Genomic DNA, 22,591 nt, shown 5'->3' with positions numbered 1-22,591 from the left:
GCTGGTAGCTAACATGGCTTGTAGTGAGATGTTCATGCCCCAGAGTGTCTCTAGTGCAGGCCCTGGGGCTAAGCCTCCTGCCCATGCTTCTGTTGCGCCTGCAGTGCAACTGGTCCCTGCTCGGCTGGAAGGGGGAATCCCTCCTCATTTGCACCAGGATAATTAACAGGGGTTTCCTAATTTGGGCTTTCAGGTCATGTGACAGGACCTACTCCACCCCCTCCATGTGAATCACCTTGTGGGAGAAGACAGAAAGGTCTGCAGGGGTTTGAAGGTCGATTGGAGCAGAGCTGTGGCTGTGCAGCGCCGGAGGTCAGTGAGTCCCTGTGCTGGCCCCTGTTCCTTTTCCTTTCTTCTCCTCCTGAGTCCATACATCTGACAGATCCCAAAAGTAAGTTTCCAACCTTTTGTACTCATTCATCAGCGTTTTCCCAGTGCCCTGCGGGTAACTGGAGGGACAAACCCTCTTGTTTCTCCTTGTCTGCAACTGCTTTGTTGTATTAAGTGTCTTTAAACGGTTACCTGATGTTTTTTGGGTGCTTTGCTTTCTGTTTTGCTTTTTTTTTTGCTTGCTGGGAGACCTCCTCCCCTTTTCCAGCATCAGGGAATGGTTGGAAGCCTGGAGCCAGCCCCCACTGTGGGACAAGCCTGGGCATGCTGCCCTTGCTTCTATCCAGCCTCTGCAGCCTGGTTTGGAAGTGAAGGGTGTCACTGCCTGGAGCGCTCAGCACAACTGGCTGAGTTGAAAGTGAACCTTCAGGCTGGTGTGATGTGGGAAGAACAATGATCTCCTGTTTCCTCCTCAGTACTGTTTGCGAGGGAGATGTTTCCCCATTGTCCCTTTGCCAGGTTATGTCTGGTCTGCTTCAGCTCTAGTGATCTGAACGGGGTCAGGATCACATGGAGAGCTGGATGTGTGTTTTCCTAACTTGTTAGTGGAGCAGCAAAATCCATCGAGGTTGTTTGCACTGCACTTTTGTTCCTTTCGTTTGACCTTCCCAAGCTGAGCTCCTCTGTCCTCCCAGGTTATGGTGGCAAAAGTAGAAAGTAGGATCATACGGGACCCAAACCACCCTGAAATCACTGGGGCTGACTGAGATGTCAGAGCAAAGATAGACCTTGTTATAAAAATTTCGTCTTAGCCATGATCTGATCCAATTATTTTATTACAATTGATTAATATAGAGAGGCAATAAGCAAGCAGCGCTGGGTGTGCCGGGGAGTCTCCGCTCCACCAGAGACACGCACCGGGGTCTTTGGGGTCTAGTCTCTTATACTTCTTGGTCCGGGGTCTCAGCCAATCCCTTCTTCTGTACCCGGATGCCGACCTGGTCCCTTTCCATTTTTCGTTTCTTGTTGCTGGGGTCTTTCTCCGGTGAAGACGTTGCTGAACTTCTCGGTAATACATTAACGGGGAGATGTCTTTCACATGCAATTAACCACCATCTTAGCCCTATAAATTCCATTCCTTATCTGGTTACTGTAATAGGATGTATTTATCTCTTAGTTATGTAACCCCCTTAAAGCATTCAAGCAGTTAATCAAAGCACTCTTTAAACAACAAAGCGGTTCCAAGCAGTTAAACAAAGCACCCTTTGGAAAACAAAGCGGTTTGAGCAGTTAAACAAAGCACCCTTAGAAAACAAAGCAGTTGAGGAAGAGGGATTATTCCTTGGTATCTTCTTCTCTCTCATCATTGTATTGACAGGAACATTTATCATAATCATGGTCATTCCTATACATCCCACACACGTACAATGGTCACAAGGGGTTCCGATTCCACATAAAGTGCAATGGCGACAAGAACTCCTAAGTTGCTGACACGAATCATTCCTGTATACCTCCATACTCTACACTGCAGCAATCCTGGAATCCCTGTCAATAAAAGGGGAAAATGAATAACCTCAGGAACAAATGTACCCTATCAGAGAACTTCCTGGCACAGCAGTTGGTGAGACCTGGCTGCGTTCCTGTTCAAGACTTTGAATGAAATATGTTGTTGCAGTCTTTGATTCAGTTCTCTGAATGAGAATGACACAGGCTCATTACCTTCTCTTTGGGGAACTGGTTTCTAAGGCTTCAAGTTCACCTCCAGACTAAATTCTATCAGGTTCAGTCTCTTCTCAGTGTTTTTGTGGAAAGCCCCGTGCCTTGCTTTGTATTGAAGATGAAAACAGTATTTCCCCTCTTTGCTAAGAAAACAATAACCCCCTTGAACTGTGCTGTGTGACTTTGGTGGGAGAGAAGGATTTCTGGATGAGGACTTTTAGTCAACCAGCACTGGAATATGACTTGGAAGTGGGTGTACATCGGGATCCAGTGTAAACCGTGCGCAGAGCTGCACTGGTGGCAGAGCGAGCAGCACAGCTCTTCACTTCGGCTCCTTCACTTGCATTCTGCTCACAGGAGCCGTGCAAAAGAGTCCGTGCTGCTGGAGGACTGCGACTTGCCAAATCATCTTGGCAGCCAAATCCGTGCAGCCCATCCAAGAGGGGTAAATGAGAGCAGGATTTGGCCTGCTTTCTTTCAGTTAATCTCTCCTCTTTTTTTCAGAGGAGCTCCGTGTTTGTTTGGTTGGCACACTGACGCTCAAGAGCTCAGCTCTACTTGTTGAGGATGTTACTAGTCTGACAGCAGCCTATAATTACTGTACGTCATGCAGGGTTGGTGATAGATACAGCAGCAGTGGAATCTAGGGGCTGCTGAATTCATGAGCCGCTCGAGGGTATCTTAGCAGTAAAACGATGCTTGGTGTGGCTGAAGCATGCAAGCACTTCAGAGCAGGCTTAATATAAAGCCTGTGAGCTGTTCCGTTGAAGTAAATGGAAATATTACTGTACTTATACAGGAATATCTGTATGCTTGAAGGCTTAACTGCCAATCCAGTGTGAGAATTAATTTCTATTCACATTGTGCTATGTTAGTTTATGTATTTATCCACGCTCAGGGTATCCCTATCCACAAAGCTCGGCGTACGTTGTGGTGTTTTGGGTCATGCAGTAAGTGCATGTGCTTATGCCACCAAGGCCACTTATTCTCTGTGTAAGCGAAGCCTTGAGCAAGTCAGTTGATGTGGTATTAACATGGTGTTTGGTTTATCTTGCCATATTTGTTATACCTAACTTAATTCAGGTTTTGGACCATAACTCTTTAAGGGTGGCTGATGCAGGTCACTGTGAAGTGTGCTGTGGGAGATGCTGTATTAGGTCTGTCCCCATCAGCCTCTTCCATGTTTCTCAGCAATGATCTTGCTTTAGGCTGTTATTCTTTGATTAAAGCCTGATTTGTCTGGACAGGTGAGTCACCTGTAATCAGCACATTAAATCAAAGACCTGCCCTATTTGCTATTGAGAAATAATCACAAATTCAATAAAAGCTGAATTCCACATTTACAAATCCTGCTGCTTTCAGCTCTATAATCACTGTTCCCTGTCATTCCCAAAAGTCTTTTTATTTCCTGGTGCATGAATGCAGACAACTATGCATGGAGCTGCAGGCAGACACAGGGGTTGACTTGCTCTGTGGCAGAACAGTGTGTATTCAGAAAGTATCTCACCTCACTAGCAAACCTGGGATTTTCATGTTTCTAGGGCATTTTTGTGGAATAACACATGTAACAAGTGCGCATTAGTCACTGTTGATCTCCTGAGCGATCTGGTCAGCTGTAAGAGGAATAAGTCAGCATCCACCAAGTTTCCACACTCCTCTGGTCTGTATTTAGTGGTGTCCATGGGGTGTTTGACAGGAACATGGTATCTGGGGTCATTTTAGCCCTTTAGCCCTTTAGGAAGCTCTGAGTAATTGTGCTGCTATGTGAGACCAGATGACTCCCTTGTCATTGAAAGCTTTGTCCCCAAAGGAAGCCTTGTTGTGAAGTTGGGGACATAGCAGGGCAAGAAGAGCTATTCTGGAGCTGAGATTTCTTTTGTCTGGCATCTCAGCAGACAGTGACACAGGAAAACAAATGGGAACTGCTGCCTTTGTGTGTGCTGCTCTGTACAGCCGGAGTCTGGATGTTGGCTGCGGCGATCTTGTGAGTGATTCAACAAAACACAAAGTGAAAAGACCAGGATGGTCGTTTCACAAGCAGAATTCCCTGAAGATCCGCTCTATTGTACACCTCTGGTTTCAGCAAAAAAGCAGACAGCGAATTAGCTGTCATACAGACCTTCCGGAAAGCAAGGAACAGGCACCCAAAGGGATGCAGTAAAAGGGGAAGAAATGCCTTAGTGTGGGGGGTGTTCTCCCCATTGTCCTATTGCTCAACACTGTTATGTTTGAGGAATCTTTTTGGATGGAGAGGAGACAGGACTGACAGCTGAAGGTTAGTGTTTCCTGTGTGTTACGAACAACTTAAACCGATGTGTAGGAGCAGAATGAATTAGTGTTTCCCCTCCAGCAATATTCCTCGAGCTAGGACAGTCCAGCACCTGAAGGATTTGTGGAATGATGGTTTCTTACAAAACCAGAGTGTGGCAAGTCGTATCCAGCATGTCTGAGATTTGCTTTTCACTTGGCATGTGCAGGCTCAGTTAGACTCAAAGCGATCTGAGGATAATGATACGGGCAGAAGCAAAAACAAGGAAATTGAGGGAAGTGCTTTTAACTGCAGGGATCTAAAGTGTCAAAGATAAATAATACATAGATTGGCATCGCTTGCTCGAGTCAACCGCTGAGTCTGCTGGAGAGTTCATTGCTGAGAAATCCCGTGTGCCCTCTGGGAGAGCTGGAGTCAGCTTGTGCTGGGGAGAGCCGAAGTGATGGGCAGTTCTGTCCTCTGTGCACAGGCTGGGCTGCTCCTCTGGTGATGACAGATCCCTTCAACACCCACTTTTGTCAGGTTGTTGCATTAGGCTGGTTTTAATAAGCTTGCAAGAATTAATGGAGTCAGCTCCTGCAGCAGAGGACTTGGGATGCAAAGCGGTGGGGATGGTTCCCTTTGTTAGGCTGAAGTCTCTGTGTTGGAGAAGTAAACAACTTGAACAGGCAGGCAGTGCTTTCCTCTTAAAGGTGCTCTCTAGATGGCATAACGTGATCCTGGGTGACTCTTCCTAGACTTGATGATGGCAGGAACTGATGTGGGGGTGGGAATGACTAAAGGCAATGGTAACGTGGCACACGTGGAGCAAAGATGATGTGGAGATGTGCTGGCACTTGGAAGGGAGGAGGTGAATGTGACGGAAGGTCTTTGGAGACAACCTGCAAGGAAAAAGAAGAAGGGGAACACTAGATAGAATGGGAATAAAGACGAGGGAGGGAGTGTGTCCAGGATGGAATGTGCTTCCTTTTATGTGAAGACTGGCAGATCATAGGATCACTAGACCCGGTTACTGGTCCCCTCCCTCAACATGCTGCTCATGCTCCGGGGATGCAGCCCAGAATAGTGTTGAGCACGTCTCTTCTACTCACCTGGACCTGCTTTTCACAGCTTCATCCTATTCACAGCGCCCAGGGGACGAGCCCTTCTCACCATGCTCTGCTTCCTCAGGTTAGCAGCTCTAGGAGCTGGTCAGGGCCCAAAGTAATTTTGACAGAGTCTTTTCCATCCAACTTGCTCCAGCAGCATTTGATGGGTTGCACAGAGGCCCCGTTGCCTGCAAGCTCATCCATATTCATAACCACGAGAGCTTCACACCACAAAAATTGAATTGCCTGGTTTCACAGCCTTTGATAGATGCAGTCTGTGGCTCTGCTTCGAACAAGGCAGATAAGACACATCCTACAAGCTGGTGGCAGTCTTATATTGATTTTGAGTAATTCTGGGTTCTGTCTTTTGACCAACTATCGCTTTCTGTTGTGATAAATCAAGACCATTTTTGCATTCTATGCCACGAAGACCTGGTTTTCTGTGCAGGATACACAGAGGTCCTGCGTCACATGGGAAACTATTGGGAAACCCATAACTGCAGGGCTTTGGTGACATGTAAATAGTTCCATGGTTACTGAGAGGAAGGAATTTCCCATTGGTGGATGCAGTAATTATTTTGGTGACAAGGAGGAACATGATTCTGGAGTTGTTTGTTGGTGTATGATGTGTAGTACCAACTTCCTCCTGTAGCTCTTGGAGTACAACTTCCATACTAGCTATTTATTGGTTTGCAAAGCTGGTTAATGAGAGGCGTTAGAACTTATGGCTAATAGCACCAAGTGGAATGGTGTGGAAAGCTTTGCTGCTGGTACTTTTCTGTTATTTCCAAGTGGAATAGGAAAGCCATACTCTCACGGCCATTTGATTTCCCTGTTTTTTGTGTCTGGATCTCATGCCTGTGTCAACGATTGCCACAAAATCCCCAGGAAAGAAAACTTGGAGATATGACAGACAGCTGTAAAGTTATGCCTTAGGTGTGTTAGTATTCATTAGTATATTAGTATGTATGTGTAATTAGTATTCATATGGAAACGAATGTGCCAAGGCCATACATGGCCCAGTATATGTGGTTATCTCCATAATGGGTTCCTCATGGAAAAAGTGCCAGAAAGTGCCTGTGGACAGGCTGGAGGGACGGACAAAGTGAATGCTAGGCTTGTGTGTGTTGGAGAACGCTGAGGCTTCCCTCCTAGAGCTTTTCCATGAACAAAAGAGGGCATCACTGAATAAGTAGCTTATGAAATACTGCTCAGTTTTCCAGCAGCAAGGACATGATGGTAATTCTGGAGAGAGCCCCAACTCCCAATACTTGCTCTGAGGTTGCCAGGGATGTGAAATGATGCCAGGTATTGGAAAGCACTTTCCTTTAGTGCTTCTGACTCCTCTTATCCTCCTCAAAGAGGAGTGCCTGTGTAGCACAGAGGGTGGATGTCTCTTTATCCAGGTGACTTCTGGGTGTATTTGCAACTTTGGCCTCACATTTACTAGAGTTAAAGATTTAGAGCTTGGTACTTTTGCCAATATTTTTTGCCCATTATATGTTTAACCCAGCTTAGAACAAACCTTCACATTTGTATCATGCACCGGGTCTCAGCATATTTGTTTTCTCTAGGGAAGTGAAGATGTGTGTTAATGCCAGCCTGGATGTGAACTGAAAGCATCACACAGGAGCTGTTTTATGGGAGACTACTCCATTTTTTATTCGCTTTTGTGTGTGTTTACCCCCTCCTGCTCACTACCCACAGCCCCAGGTTAGGACAGCTAGAAATTTTCTGGTTGAGAAAGCTCAAATACAGCTACCTTCAGTATGCCTCTGTGCTAATGCCATGGGCACATGAATAAAAGCAAGACTGCAGGCAGAAACCTGGAGCAGTTCACACTGTGGCAGCTGCAAAGAAAGAGGCAGATTTAGGTGTTGAAAGCAGGACACTGGCAAGTGTGTCAGATTTAGCCAGGATTCAACCCGGGGAGGCAGAGTTAAATCATGTTGGGGGGCCTGTGTGCACAGACTGATTTAGTTCTTAATTGGGACAGCTTGTGTTGCCAGGGTTTAACTCCTTCCTGGGTGCTTGGCCCACTAAGGAGAGCATCATTGTGGACAGAGAGGTGAAATGCTCCATTGCCTACATAAACGAGTCCACCTTCCTATTGCTAGGAGCAGCACTGATGCTAAGTGTATTGACTTCAGTATAGTAAAAGCCTAATGTGGATGTGGGGATCTTCTTGGTGGCAATGATCACCTTTAAAATGAAGCTTAGATAAAGTGGCAAGGCGGGATCCTGTGTTTTTAAGGGCTTTGGGTACATGCAAGGTGTTTATCCATTGCATGCTGGCTGTCTAGAGTTGGGGTAACCCATGTGGAGAGTGGTCACTTCTCCCACCATGCAGTGGCCAACCCTAATGGGTTCCTGCTACCACTGGACAAGCTTCCAAGCTGACCCTCTCCATCATACTCCTCAGGGAGCTGTAAACCCACAAACCTTGACTGGGGCATGTGGAGATGCTGTGCTGCTCCAGCATGGGTAAGACTGGTCCAGTGCAGTACTGACTCCTGGCCCCCCAGAAAGGTCAGGAACCACTTGACTCAAAGGTGCTTCTCTTGTCAGTCACAGCAGAGCTCTTGCTTACCTGGAAGAGCCTGGGCTGGGCTTTACGTTTCCTTCCCTTTCATCCCACTTGCTCCTGGTGAGGGGTCTTGCCCATCTCCCGTCTTTCTTTCCCCTGGCCCATGTTCTGGCAAGGACTGCTGCTTTATCTCCTCCTGATGCAATCTGGGATGACACAGAGCAGCAGCATACAAGATTAATGAATATGTTCTGTAGTCCCTTCAAGTCTTTCTGCTGAGGTAATGTAATGTAATGCAGATTGATTTGCACCATTCCTCTCGCCTGTCCCTGTTTCCCGGAGGCTTTGACAGGATGGCAGGCTTGCTTGTCTGCTTTGTTTTAAATGGGGGAGAAAGGATCTGAAATATCCCGGTTGGTAGCTGTTATTTGAGAGCTCACTTATGTCACAGGGCAAAAGAAGTACATAATCATTTAAAATCCACAGTTACTTTCCCATGGAACAGGGAATTGAGAGAAAGTGCCCATTTTACATATTTCACTTGGAAGAAAACCTCATGTGGCTCGTGGATCTGTGGCAGTGATCACTTTAAGAAGTGAAACCCAGTCCCCTATGGAGACCAGTTGAATTCAGTGCAGTGCCAGCTGCCCGACAGGTACAGCCTCAGCAGCTCTGACATTCAGGATAGAGAAGGGATTTCTTCCATGTGTACAAATGGCTCTGTGGACCAACTCTGTGTTGTGCTGTCCTTCTACTTTACTATTAAGAGTGCTTTTCCCCAGGGAGCTGCAGAGCCATGCAAGCAGAGACAAGAGTCAGCTATAAAAGCTCTTGAATGGGCAATTCTCCACTTAGAGTTAAATCCCTTGTAGAGTCTGGATCCAGTACCATCCACTTTGTACCTTTTAAAGCTGATATTTGCACCCATACTTTGAGGGTGTCTAGGTGCTACTCCAAGGCTCAGGTTCACTTCTATTCTAAATAGATTTGATTGTAATAAGGAATCTGTCGTTTTGATTTTTCTCTTTTGTCCTTTCTGCCTTACTCTCAGTATTTCTCAAGGGTTCGTTGACAAGGAAGCCTTTGCCCTGCTGTAGGCAGATAGGAAATGATACAAGTTTGTTTCTTTAGAGAGCCCCGTTTAGCCCTTTTTGATAACTGCTGATGTGGGGGCAGCATCTTGTGCTTCCAGAAACACAGCCGCTTGTCTATGGAGTCTGAAACCACATCGGCCACCTCTCCTATAGAGACAGGCTGAGAGAGCTGGGCTGGTTCAGCCTGGAGAAGATGCTTCCTTGTGAGCATGAGTTTGCTTTTCCCTTCCTTTCCAGACAAAAATCATCATCTTCACTCTCGCGTCTACATTCGGTGTTTATTTAAAACACTCCTTTTAGCAGCTTTAGGGAAGCTACAGTGTGAGACAACTCATTATAGCTATGGACATACGTATGCGCCAGACTTGCACGTGAGCAAATCTGGAAAAGCAGTAGTGAGGCAAGAAATAGTCCGGCAAGGACAAGTGGGAGCACAAGTTGTCAGAGGAGGGATTTCAGCCTCCATGGTAAAGATATGGCACTGCCATGGTTAGTCCTTGTTGGAGTTCCTGCACCCCTTATAGACAAGGAATCACTGAACGCTCTGAGCTATGTGGGTAACTCTGCAGCTTTGCAGAAGTTGTAGGATCCAGAATAAGTCACAGAGCTGCTGGGGAGAGGTCATTCCTTCCTTACTCCCATGAATTTTGGCTTCAGTAAGGTGTGTGTTTGCATCTGTGGTGGGGAAATTGCTTTTTCAGGGATCCAAGTTACAAGTGACCTTTCCCTGCTTTAATTCTGGGGAAGCAAGGGAAGAACTTTGGCTTATAGCTAGCGGAGACTTTTCAAACTAGCTGGGCTCTCTGGTTTTCACTGCCTTCCAAATGTTCTTCCCTAGGCCTGGAAGTAGTTTCAAGGACTATTCACCTGAACAAGAATAAATCGGTTCTAGAGCGAGTTTAGTGTTGAGAAAGTAGGTTTTTGCAAGCATTTCCTTTCAGCTGCGTTGCTGTGTGTTCATGCCCTTGTGGAAGCAATTGCTCTGCACAGAAAGTGGACTTTCCTCAGATGCTGTTTTGCAATAGCAGGGGAAAATCTGTAAGTTCTTGACGTGGAGCCTAAGAACAAGCCATGTGATGCACTGAATTGTGCTTCTCACAGCTAGAATTGCGTCTGCACACATGATTACAGTGTGTAAAGATGAGAAAATACTACCTTAAACCTGAGAAATTTGAAAGTAGCCGAAATTTCCTATGAGGTAAAGCTCAGGCTGGCTGAGTCAGACTGGAAACAGTTCTACAATGGTAATGCCTTGTTTAGTTTGTTTCTTCAACCAAATCCTCATTACAACTAAACTGCATGTTTAAATCAATGTCTTTTCTGGGTCAGTCTGTAAAAAACCAGTCATTATTAGAAGCAAAGGCAACTGCAAATCACTGCCTGAATTTCTTTAAAGGAGGAAAAGGATTAACTTATCTATAAACCTACATTTTCCCATATTCTCTTGTCCCCGTTTTGTACTCTCTACTTCCCATGACCCAAAGCATGTCCTTGCCAGTGCTACCTTGGTGGCACCTCCAATGCGGATCAGTACCTGAGCTGCTGATCCAGCAGCTGAAGCACAGCTTTGAGCTGTTGTGGGTGCCTGGGCAATACCCTGGATGGGGAGCAGATGCTCCTGCAGCCCTGGGTTTTGGGGTGCTTCATACACCATGTGTGTCATGGAAGATTTATGGGGCAGGAGGTGTTCTAGAATGGCCTTTTCCGACAGACCAGCATGCGGTGGTGCAGTGGAGATGCACTCCATGATTCTCCCTGAGCTTTCTATGAGCTTATTTATATTTTTGGCTGTTACAATATCCTGTAGCAAAAAGTTCCATGATTTAATTACAGGCTTTGTCAAACGTCATTTGCTTTTGTTTGCTCTAAAGCTGCCGCCAGGACAGGCGCCTCTGGAGGTAGGAGATGTTTCAGGAGGTGAAGGAATCCCCCAAACGCTTTAGTGGTCTTTTTGCACTTGTGCTGCCGATGAGTTCTGCAGAGCTGATAGATCCAGCCAAGCTTCTCCCCAGTGAGGACTGTAAAGGCTGCTGGAGCTGCAGCCACTCTTTGTGCACAGAAAGCATGTTCCTGGACATGGCACAATGACATTTGCCATTCATTGCATGGGGACAGTGGCACCAGGAACAGTTGCCATGGCAATGGGATAACTAACACATCTCTAGGATGTGCAGCATCCCAAGGCTTCCCTTTGCCTTCCGCTAATGTAGCTGCTGCTCTCAAATGCACCTGCAGTAGTTGTTGCTATTGCAGCAGAAGTGAAGCAAGCTTCCCCAGAACAGGAGATGCCTGTGGGACGTGAGTGTGGATTGCACTTGGAGCAAAGTGCCGCCGCTGATTTTGGGAAGCGAGAGCCAAGTCTTGCACATAGTGACAGGGCTGAGACATTCAGGTGCTGCACATGGTACAGCCACGGCTGTCGCACCACCCTGCTGAACATATGGGACACCAGACCAGCCTGTGGCAGGGCTCTGTCACTTGGTAGAGCATAGAATCATAGAATGGTTTGGGTTGGAAAGGACCTTAAGATCATCCAGTTCCAACCCCCTGCCATGGGCAGGGACGCCTCGCACCAGACCATGTCACCCAAGGCTCTGTCCAACCTGGCCTTGAACGCTGCCAGGGATGGTGCATTCACAACTTCCCTGGGCAACCCATTCCAGTGCCTCACCACCCTAACAGTAGAGAACTTCTTCCTTATACTCAATCTAAACTTCCCCTGTTTCAGTTTGAACCCATCACCCTTGTCCTATCGCTACAGTCGCTGATGAAGAGTAATAATCCTACCACAGGAAGGAAGGAAGGATGCTGTGTTTTTGAGGATGGTGGTTGGTTTATGAAAGGTGTTGCTAAAATAATTCTTTTATCTATTTTCCTTACACCTAAACCTTCAAGTTTGAATCTTTAAACAGTGCCTTGAGGAGAGGGTTTAAGGTAGACACCAATATGGTTTTCTGGATTTTTATCTTATTCCATAGGTTGGGAAACCAGCGTTGCAAGCAGGGAGAGCTGAGACAGAGCTGTGGTTGCCTGGGTCTATGACCAGCTCCTGGCCAGGTGGGTGTCCTTCCTTAGGCTGGCTCATGCAGGCCAGCTTTGAACATGCTGGTGTGGGATGGGAACATAAATAAAGGCTGAAGCCAACTCAGTGGTTCAAGGGCACTGTAGCAAGGAAAAAGCATTTTCTAAGAGCTGAGCTATAGCTGTTACATTTAGGCAAGTGCTTTAAAGCAAAGCCACAGTATTATGATGTTACTAGATGACCACTTTGTTGATATAAGCTGGACATGGCAGGTAACATTAGCCCATGTTGTGCAGCTCAGGATACTGGCTTAATCTCAGAGAAAACGAATCCATTTCAAGAAGCAGAGTGCTGCTTTCATTGTATGCTCCAAATCATCACTTTTCCTTTTCTCGGTGTGAGAATCTGAGCCTGCCACTGTGTAATTTAAGTGACTAAGATGGCTTTTTATTGTCACTGTTGTCAGCAGTTCCAGTTTTCATCAAACAGCTACTTTCTGGTGTGGGAAATTTAGCCTGCACATTGTCATGCTGGGTGCAAACTTCTGTCTTAAAATATAGCTTGATACAGCTAAAGCTCACTCCAGCTCTCCCCAAGGTTGTCTCTGTACCACTCTAGTCAGACTGATGCTGGGAAAGTAAAGGACATGCACTTAGACCCAGCCTCTAACTGGGAGGGAAAGGCCAAGAATCAGTTTTGTGGGATCCTAGAGACCTCACTCGGGGACTGGGACAGCCTCTTATGTCCAGTCTCTGTTTCCAATTTGACTTGGAGGCAATTGCTTATTGATGACACTTTATAAAGGGAGGAATTGCATCCCATGCACGGAGAGAGGGATTTTAGGTGGGAACCATGGAAGGGGCCTTAAAGCTGATCCAGTTCCAACCCCCTGCCAGGGGCAGGGGCCCCTTCCACTGGAGCAGCTTGCTCCAAGCCCCTGTGTCCAACCTGGCCTTGAGCACTGCCAGGGATGGGGCAGCCACAGCTTCTCTGGGCACCCCGTGCAGTGCAACCTGGAGTTCTGCATGTGCCTGAGAGCGAGAGGCTTTCTCCTCTTGTTTATTACTTTACCACTGAAGAAGGCAGCACAAACCCAGCTGTTAGTGACACTTCCCTGCCAGCGGTGTTCTTGACAAAGGTAGCTTATGGTGTTATCTCAGCATCCTCCAGACAAATGTCAGAGGTGCAGGATTGCTTCTGCTTAGTAGAAGAAGCCCTTTTGAGCTGGAGGTTTGGGTCCTTGTTGGGAACAGCAGGCTGCTGCCTGCAACCCAGTGGAGTGGTTACTTATGGGAATGTTGGAAAGGGGCAGAGGTCTGATTGGTTCAGACCTCCAATGGTTCTGGGCGTGAGTGGGCCTTCATCCCCCCCAGAAGCATTCACGGAAAGTGATACTGCAGTGATTCTGTCATTTGGAGAGAAATGTATGGGCTGGGTCTGGGTGGAATCTGATCTGTAAATCATATTGTACAAAAGAGTGAAATGGAGAACTTTAGAAAACTTCCAGACAACAGGAATCTTCCAGTGCCTGAAGTAACTGGAATGGGTCCTAGGAGTCTCCCCCCAAGCTGGTAGCGTTCTTGGGGCAGCAAGACTAGTAAGGTAGGTCATTCCCTGCAGAGCTGAGGCTGCCTCCACTTCCCAGCTCCATTTAGGGACACAGCGGTGCTCTCGAGCTTGATGGGATGTGAGATTTGCAGGGTCCCAGACTGAGAGAGAGACCCTCTAAGAGGTGGAAGTGATGGAACCCGAATTGCTTCGTGAAAAATGGGTTCTCAGTGGTGTAAGGTCATGGCAAAACGTTCAATGAGAATACTCCAGCATCAGTGTAGTCAGGGCACAGAATCTGCTCCATCCCTGGACAATGGACCTCAGGTAGGGAGGTTTGTAGTTGCTTTCTTCCTTCCCTGCTCCCTGGGCAAGCTCAGATGGAGTGAGTGCTGTTACAGCAGTGCCTGCAAACCCAAGACTTCGGCAAGCTTTTTCTTTCCCCAAGCCCTGTTGCTTTCTCTAAGCACCTCAAGACTGTGGTTAGTGGAGTGCTTCTAGGTGGGTGTAAGTGAGAGCAAAGTTTGACCCGAGATTCTTAAGTCAGCCTCAAATGGGAATCTTGGAGGAGGAGGAGGACAAATGCAGATAACACTTGATAGCTTTGCTTTGGCAAATTTGCTTTTTCATAGAAGAAGGGATGTTTTTCAGTTTCTTCACTGAATTTGTCATGGCACCAAGTTGAGTGTTGCTTGGAAAAGGGCATTCAGCGAATGTGTGTGATTATATTGAGCTCAAAGGCGGTGACTCACAGGCAGAAAATATTTCCAGGAAACAAATGAAGAGTAGGGTAATGATATGGTGTTTCTTCTACTGTGGAATAAAAGAGTGACCTTTCTGCCTGAGGGTATGTTTAGAAAACCAGATAGAACCTCAAGTCAGAAATGGTTAAATGGATAGGTCCTGTCTTCGAGGTTTCCTTTGGGTTTCTGTGCTGTAGTTTCCAAGGAAGAGGCTGGGCTTTGAGAATTAAAGAATTCAGAGATTTGAAGTCTCTCCAAAGTTAGCCAGAATGTTCCCTCCATAACTGCTGGGAGGGGGTCATAGAATCATAGAATGGTTTGGGTTGGAAAGGGCCTTAAGATCGTGCAGTTCCTGGCCTTGAACACTGGGGGCATTTAGCACTTCTCTGGGCACCCTGTGCCAGCACCTCAGCACCCTCACAGTAAAGAACTTCCTTAGATCTGACCTGAACTTCCCCTGTTTCAGTCTGAACCCATCACCTCTTGTCCTATCACTACAGTCCCCGATGAAGAGTCCCTCTCCAGCATCCTTGAAGCCCCCTGCAGTCACTGGAAGGTGCTCTGAGGTCTCCATGCAGCTTCTCTTCTCCAGGCTGAACAGCCCCAGCTTTCTTAGCCCTAAGTATCTGACTCCTTGTGGGAGGGAGCTACTTCAGCAATGGATTAAGAGGACTGGAATTAGTCCTTGTGATGCTGGGTGAAAACTTACAGGGTCTATCTCTTAACAGCAGGTACCGCACCCCAGTGTGCTGGGGTAAACTCTGTCCTTAGGCTGACATTTGGGAGAAGCTGAAGGAAGGAGTCCCATTGCTAAGCATTGTTTCTGGGAAGTCTTTTGCAAAACGATAAACCATTTGAAATCAGCCATTTGTCAAAGAAACAACAATTCATATTGACAGATCTCTTTGCAGCATGGAAATCATTTATACCAAACACATGAAGAGTCGTTGCAGCTTGTACTTCCTTGCTAGGCCTTAGATAAAACTGAAATCATTTACAGCCTACATCAAATCCTGTTGATAGAGATGTAATTTTTTAAAGCTTAGTATTTCTGTTTTGGAACAGTTACAGAGCCTTGTATTATAGAGGATGATGTGTTTGGTTTTCATGGGGAACCACCATTTAATGAAGATTTAAACAGATGGTGAACGGGAGTGGTGGTGTAGGCTTCATCAGCGGGCATAAGAATGTTTCCACTTCCGAATGGTTTGTTTTGATTTCTACCAATAAACAAACTAATTTCACATGTCGGAGCACAGCATTTTCACAGTGCAGTTAGTGTATTACTGCTTATGTGGTTCACAAAACAGGGACTCAGTTTGTAACCCTAATGCAGATCTGAATCTACCAAGTGCGAAAGTTGCTCAGTTTTTGAAACCTAGTGATAACCACGGAAAGTGGGGGGAAAAAATTACATCTATTTTCCATAACTGGGGAAAACATACACATGAGTTGAGTGGGAAGGCATCAGCCAGCCCCTCTGCTCTGCAAACACGCTTGCCTTCCCCGTGCCCCTCTGCCACCAGTGTGCCAAAGCCAGTTAAGAGAAGAATGTTGTTCAGCAAAGCAAAGAAGACATTCATCAGATAAGGGGAATGAGAGAAGCAGTGCTCTTATCTCCCTTTACTCAGCGAAGGAAACACGGTGATTTAACCCAAGAGCAGGACTGCAGATGTATAAACAGAAGTCAGCCAAGGGAGCAGCTCTCACCCGCACCATGTGCTGTACTCTGTATCCACTCTGTGCTTACCTGCTTGTCAAAAACCTGTAGTAGGAGGAAAGCAAGTACAGACAGCATGGTTTTGTAGATGAGACTTGTTTAGTTTTCCTCTGCAGCACAGCTCAGCTGAAAAAGCACCATCACAAACCCCCCATCAACCCAAAGGGAGAAAGTACCGTATATAAATTGAATTGAAAGGATACTTGTGGAACTTCTTAAGGCAAAGCTTTCTTTTGATAAGAAAACTTGCCTGTCAAAAGGGAGAGGCCGTGCTGGCCCCGTGGTTCACCTCTAGAAGGGGAGGGCAGCCCTGCTGAGATAAGTGTCCTATTTCTGGGCATGGCTTGGGAGCAAGTCTGGTCTGCAGCCTGCCAAGTAGATTGCCAGCAAGCGAAGGTCAAAGCAGATAAAGCAGTGGTTTAGGAGCTGTCGCTCTCTGGTCAATGTGCTTTGTGACACTGCTCTCGTCATGCTCGCATATGGGTCAAGAGCAGACCTGAGTGCAAAAGTCACTCTGCTCCAGCAAAGATGCATTGAGCAGATGGGCTGGGATTCACCTCATCCAGCTTCAGCTGAAATCTCATTTCCTTGCTAGGCTGCAGGAAGAAGTCAGCTCTTCTGGAGGGCCATAGCTCACATGTTTATCCCTGTTGATTTCCAAGGGGGCCTGAACAACTGATCCCAAAGGGCTGGTGTTGTATCCTGGCCATCCTTGTGAGGCTGGAGCTTGCTTCACAAGACTGGTCTTTGCAGGGAGGTAGTCCTGGATCCTGGAGGCTATGAGTGATAGGATAACAGCACTTGCACAAAGCTCATGCAGGCTCTTGGGCTATTTTATAGGGTATCCTGACAGTGATTCCCTGCTTGTCCCAAAGCTCTTCTTTGCTCCAGCTGCACCACTCTGTGCTTCTAGCATGAATGTTTAGGAATTGGGAATATATAGGAAAGAAAGAAGTGACCTCTGGTGGGAGAGAGGGTAGATGGGCAGTGTGTAATAGGCATCACACATTGACACTGTGGCACAGTCTCCAGCCTTTATTGAGACTGGCAAAGCCCCAGAGATGATGCTTGTCCCAAAGACATCATGGGATAAAGATATGCTATGGGTAGGTGAGCACCCTGCGAATCAACAGCAGAGCTGGGAACACAAGGCAGGTCTGCAGCTTTCCAGGGAAATACTCTGTGAATTATAACAATAGAGGCAAACATCCCTGGAGACATCCCATTTATAATAGCACATTGCAAGGCAGGAAGGTTTTCCCTGCTCAAGACCAAATGTCATTAAACTTAAACCTGGCAAACATCAGAGTTACTGGAAACAAATTCAGCCTTGTCTGGGAATTCAAACTCCTGCTTTAAAGTGCTAATTTCCCAAAACACACAGGCAACAGGCTCAGCAAGTGGAATTAGAAAGCCCTGCCAGGCTTAAAAGGAGATTCTTTCCCTCACAAAGGCCCAAGTGCATAAGCTGCTCCTATTGCCCCACAGCTTGATGTATTTAATAGTCTCATTGCTCAAAGTGATAACCAGACCATGTTGAATTTAATATGGGGCCATGGATGTCTGAAGGAAAGTAAACGGTATCTCATCCCACCTCAGTCATTCTTGTTTTGTTCTTCTCAGGGTAGCTCTTTTCTTCTTGTTTTGTTTGTTCCAGGGATGTTGTCACCTCTCACCCATCTCCTTGCATCACCTTCCTCCAGCTTTCCAATTTTCATTCCTTGCAGAAGAGGTGACTCATAGGATTCCAGTTGGATCAGCATCTCCAAGGTGTTGAACAGCAGGAGAAACCTAAATATGTATCAGAGTTAATAGCTGCTGAAAGCATAATTTAATGTAGTATTGAGAGGCCAGATTCTCAGCTGATACAAAGTGAAGAGAAAATGAAATTGCACTGATTTTCACCAGCTAAAGAGAGGCACAGTGTACATCTCTAGTTAAAAGTAGCTTGTGTAGATAGAGTTTCACACTCTAACTTATCTGGAGACAGGGAATTAAACAAGACTAAGCATCTTCCAGAAATAGATGCATCAAGTGGGAGTTGAAACAGGATTTTTAACATAATTACTATCCTGCCTGGGGTGTGAGGTTCATCAATAAAAGCAAAACTTCTCTATTGTATTGGAACGTACAAACCAGAGCAGACCCCGCATTCTGCTCTAATCCATTGAACTTGACCTTTTGCAGCAATACTGGGACTGTGACAAGTGTCCAGATGGAGGGGTGAAACCTGCGGGTGAGCCTGAGTAAGGAGCAGGCTGTTTGGCCTCTCCTCTTTCCTTGGGGGGGCACCAGAGAAATGATCATTTATGGTGTGATGCCTCATCCCTCTTCTGACAGCAGCAGATGGCCGGGGTTGCTCAATCCCAGACTAATCAAAACTCCATTTGGAAGAGGCGGTGCATTTGAGGAACAGGCCAGAGATGGGATTGGGCTGACAGAGGAGAGAGCAGGACTGTGTGTGCTGTGAAAAAACACATGGGATTCATGGAAGAATCAAAGAAAGAAGATGTAGGAATGGGAAGCAGCAAAATGAAGGGGAAGGACAACTTCCAGACATGCTAAGTCAGGACTTGGGGCAGGAGCCAAACTGATCCCCTTGGCTTTTTCCAGGGTGAGACTATTTCTTACAGCTTTGGCAGAGAGGTGTTAATGTCATAGGGCAGTGTTGTAATATCAAGGACATGGAGATATTTTATTACACTGCAAGGACAGAGAGCTGTGCTCCAGGGAGTAACCAAGCCCATGAGACACTGGGCATCGAACTGGTGCATGTTTTCCCTTCACCTTTCTGTCCCCTGGGGAAAATTAAACCCCAGACAGGCCATGGTGTGATGGTGATGAGCAGTTTGGGTCATGATGCTACTGACACGGCTGATGCTACTGCTTAAATGAGGGCTGCCTCTTCAGACAATGATACACATGCCCCAGTAAAGAGGGGGAGGATGCCGGTGAACACACCTAATGTCATCCATAGTGTGTGTGGGGCTGCTGCTACTGCACGTACCTACTGCAGGTAGCAGCAGTGTAGCAATGAAGTATATCTGGGAATACCTGCTTTAATCTGTTTTTTGGGATACCCCAAGACTAGCTGCATTGTTTGTGCTGTCCTGGTTCTGCCTTTTGGAAGAGGTGTTACTTACCCACAGAAACCTGGGATTTTGGTGTTTGAGTATTACGCCTCCTTCAGTTACCCATCAGAATTTAATCTGGTCCTCAGTTTCCATAAAAGTCTATTAAATGCTTGCCTTATATCACTGCCTTGTGGGAGAAATCCTTTTTCTCCCCCCAGTCTTATGAATTGTGCAGTGGCTCTTAAGGGCTATGGAAAAGCAAGGGATGAACTGGTGTTAAGGCAGTTTGATTTTTCTGGGCTGCATGAGACTGTGTGTGTGTGGGTGAGCTGCAAGGGGATGTCCTGCTGACCAGTTGGAATCCCAGCAAACAGACCTCCCTGCATGGACATGGAGAAATGTGACCAGAAAACCTGGCCATGGTGCTTGAACGAGATTTTTATAGCACGTCTAGATGCCTTGGTGGTTTGAAATAAGCTTAGTTAATAAACTCCGCCATAGGTATACGTGACTCAGTGGTGGCTTCTTAGTAAGTTCTGCTCTTGATCCTAAAGCAAGCTGTTCAGTTCTGCACAGGATACTACCAGGATCACGGGGTGAGGCTGGACCCCTGCTGCAGCTCGGGCATCGTGCAGCTTGCTCAGGGTGCTGCTCTGTGTGTGTGGCAGCTTCCTGAGGAACAGTGGGACTTGTAGCATCGTCTTGACTTCAGAACAGGAGAAATGGCTGAAACAGGGACAACACATTCCTGTACCCTCCTTGCAGAAAGGATAGGAAAGCTAAGAAATACATTCAGCACAGTCAAGCAAGGCAAGACACAGAGGGCTCTTGGGTCTGTTGACTCACAGTATTTGGTACTGCGTTTAGTGGCAGCCAATGTTGGTGCAGTAATGAAAAACATTCCAGAGCTTTTCCTCTGGGTGCCTCTCTCCTTCTAGGTTGCATAAATCCTCTCCACAGGTTTGCACTAATACTTTGGCTAACATTCTGCAGGTGATTTAAAGTGTGTGTTTGACAAGATTCCCCGTGCCGTTTCCCTTGCTGCTTGAATGTCCTTTGGTATTCAGCAAAAATCCTGCTTGTATTAATCTGATTTCCCGATCAAGCCACCTTGAAGTGTGTTTGTTCGTGTGTGATGAGTCATCTGTAGTGGTCTGCTTTGTAGATCAGGCCCTGGTTCTGTGGGGGATTGTGCAAACACAAAGTGATTTCTTTCTCAGTGTCTTGGAAAGCCCTTTCTGATCCACGGTAACAAAAGAAGTGAAAACATTTCCAACTACTCCAGCGGAAGCCAAAGCTTCCAAGTGTATCTGAAAACCAAAGTCACAATATCTTGGTCAAAGGAAAACAGGCACGAGAAACTGTCAGGTAACGTCTGTGATCCCAACTGGGTGACAAAAGTAGAGGTCTCACACTGCTGAAGCCATGGTGGGATGAGAGATGACAGCAGTTGTGGCTGTGGTCTATGGACAAGGAAAGTCATAGAAACACAGAATGGTCTGCGTTGGAAAGGATGTCAAGAGCATCCAGTTCCAACCCCTTCCCACAGGCAGGGACACCTCACACCAGACCATGTCTCCCAGGGCTCTGCCCAACCTGGCTTTGAACACTGCCATGGATGCAGCATTTACTGCTTCTCTGGGCATCCTGTGCCAGGGCCTCAGCACCCTCACAGAGAACATCTACCTTATATCTAACCTGAACTTCCCCTGTCTAAGTCTGTGCCCATTACCTCTTGTCCTGTCACTACAGTCCCTGATGAAGAGTCCTAAAAAGCAATCCAGGGCAACTAGATTGTGTCTAGATTATCATGGATATAACACTTGCATCTGTTTCTTGTCCCATGTCCCTTCTCCAGTGCTAAGAGCAGATTTGCTGTGGTTGCTTTGGTGTAGCCCTTCAGTTAACATCGCCTGACTTGAACAAGAGCCATGATTTTGGTGTATTAATTATTGTGATTGACATTTTGCTTCTGAACTGCAAGTGCACATCTACAGTTTAATTCAAATGGCTGGATTGGAAGCTGGAGGCCACACAGCCAGCAGTGCTAAACCCAGGCTAATTAACTCTGCTGCAAGCCAGCCCTATTAGCTCGGGCAGTAATTCCTAGCCAGGGAGGATCTGCATCATCTGTGAAAGAGTGGGCTGGTAATAATGTGGGGGCTGCAGATCACTTGTGGGTCATGTAGGAGGGAGGCTGAAGAGCTTTTAAGCCCAAGCAGGACCACTTTGGTGCCAAATGGCCCATGTGCTGCCTCCTCAGCAGTGCTGGTACACTGTGAGCTTCTTTCAGTGTGCAAAGCATTTGGGCATGGTTGGGGATTTCTGCCTTTCAGGTTATTGACATTGGGAACAGAATCCCAAAACATGCCAAGGAGCTGCTGCTCCTTTATTAATGATGTGCACACACACACACTGGCTGCTCCCTGCGAGCTGAGCTGCCAGCAGCATGGCTTGTGGCTTAGGAAGTTGTTTCACCCTGGTGTAAGGTTAGAAATGCTTTGGTCAGGCGTGTTCCCTCTTTTACTGCTGTGATTTTGGGGATGGATGGATGAAGTGGTACCAGCAGTGGAGAGTGCAGGCCAGGCAGGGACCAGAGAGCAGCACTGGCTCACAGAGGGTTGCTTGTGCTTCTGGTGGGAAAGGTCTGTGTCATGGTCAGAGCCAGAGACAGTGAAATGGAAAACATTGCTCTCTGCGATGAGCTTGAATAGGAATATCACCACAAGTTCCCTTCTTTCAGCCTGCTCAGCTGGCAGACTCTTTTCCCTAAGAAGACATAATGAATATGTATGATTTGCACTTGGAAAAATACACTTTCTCCTTTCTCTATTGGCTTATTTTCCACATGCACCATCCATTGGGGGCTGTATAAGGCTAGCATCTGAGCTCCACTGCTTCCTGCTGCCCATTGCCAGGGGACAGATTCCAGGATTTGCTGCTTTAGGAACAGTGACCCTTTGCATTTGTTTCAAGTCCCATTATTCTTTTTCTATGACAAAGCCTTGCAAACTCATCCCATATTGGAACAGTCCCTTTTGGTTACTTTAATCCTAAATGCAGAGATTTCATTAAATTACTCATTCTCCCCTCTTTCCATTGTGATCACCAGCCATGTCAGTCACAGCAACTCTTCAAAGAGGGAGGCTGAACTGTACATCAGATATGACTTCATTCTTTGTATTTCTAAGGCAAAGCATAAATTCTAACTGGTCCACTAGTCATATCTATTGATTTGGTACTTAATCATGTGAACACAATGAATATTCAGTGCCTGTATGATATAAAAAGAACAATCAGAATAAGTTATTATAGGTGCTGGAATCTCATTTAAAATCTAATTAGGTCTAGAACAAAACTGGAGAAGTCCTGTCTGAGTGTGTAGAAATGGATGTGTCTGTATAATGGGTGAAATGCCTTCTTTTTTTCACTCATCTCTTAGCATGTATTAAGAAAC

At 46.5% G+C, this 22,591-nt stretch overlaps 1 long non-coding RNA gene across 8 annotated transcripts in view; it reads left to right on the top strand.

Annotated features, from left to right (window-relative positions):
• Positions 1 to 249: 249 nt before the first annotated feature.
• The window catches only part of LOC136019446 (uncharacterized), a 73,332-nt gene continuing 50,990 nt past the window's right edge, over positions 250 to 22,591 (top strand). For 7 of the 8 annotated variants that reach the window (XR_010614882.1, XR_010614881.1, XR_010614884.1 and 4 more), the window contains exons 1-2: positions 269 to 391; positions 12,006 to 12,084. This is a non-coding gene — a long non-coding RNA (uncharacterized LOC136019446). Of the gene's footprint in view, positions 392 to 12,005; positions 12,085 to 22,591 lie in introns of all 8 variants that reach the window. The other variant, XR_010614885.1, reaches the window with a different exon arrangement.

This window comes from Lathamus discolor, chromosome 9 (genome assembly GCF_037157495.1).
Source record: "Lathamus discolor isolate bLatDis1 chromosome 9, bLatDis1.hap1, whole genome shotgun sequence".
NCBI classification, from domain to species: Eukaryota; Metazoa; Chordata; class Aves; order Psittaciformes; family Psittacidae; genus Lathamus; species Lathamus discolor.
This window is presented reverse-complemented; position numbering and strand designations above follow the sequence as displayed.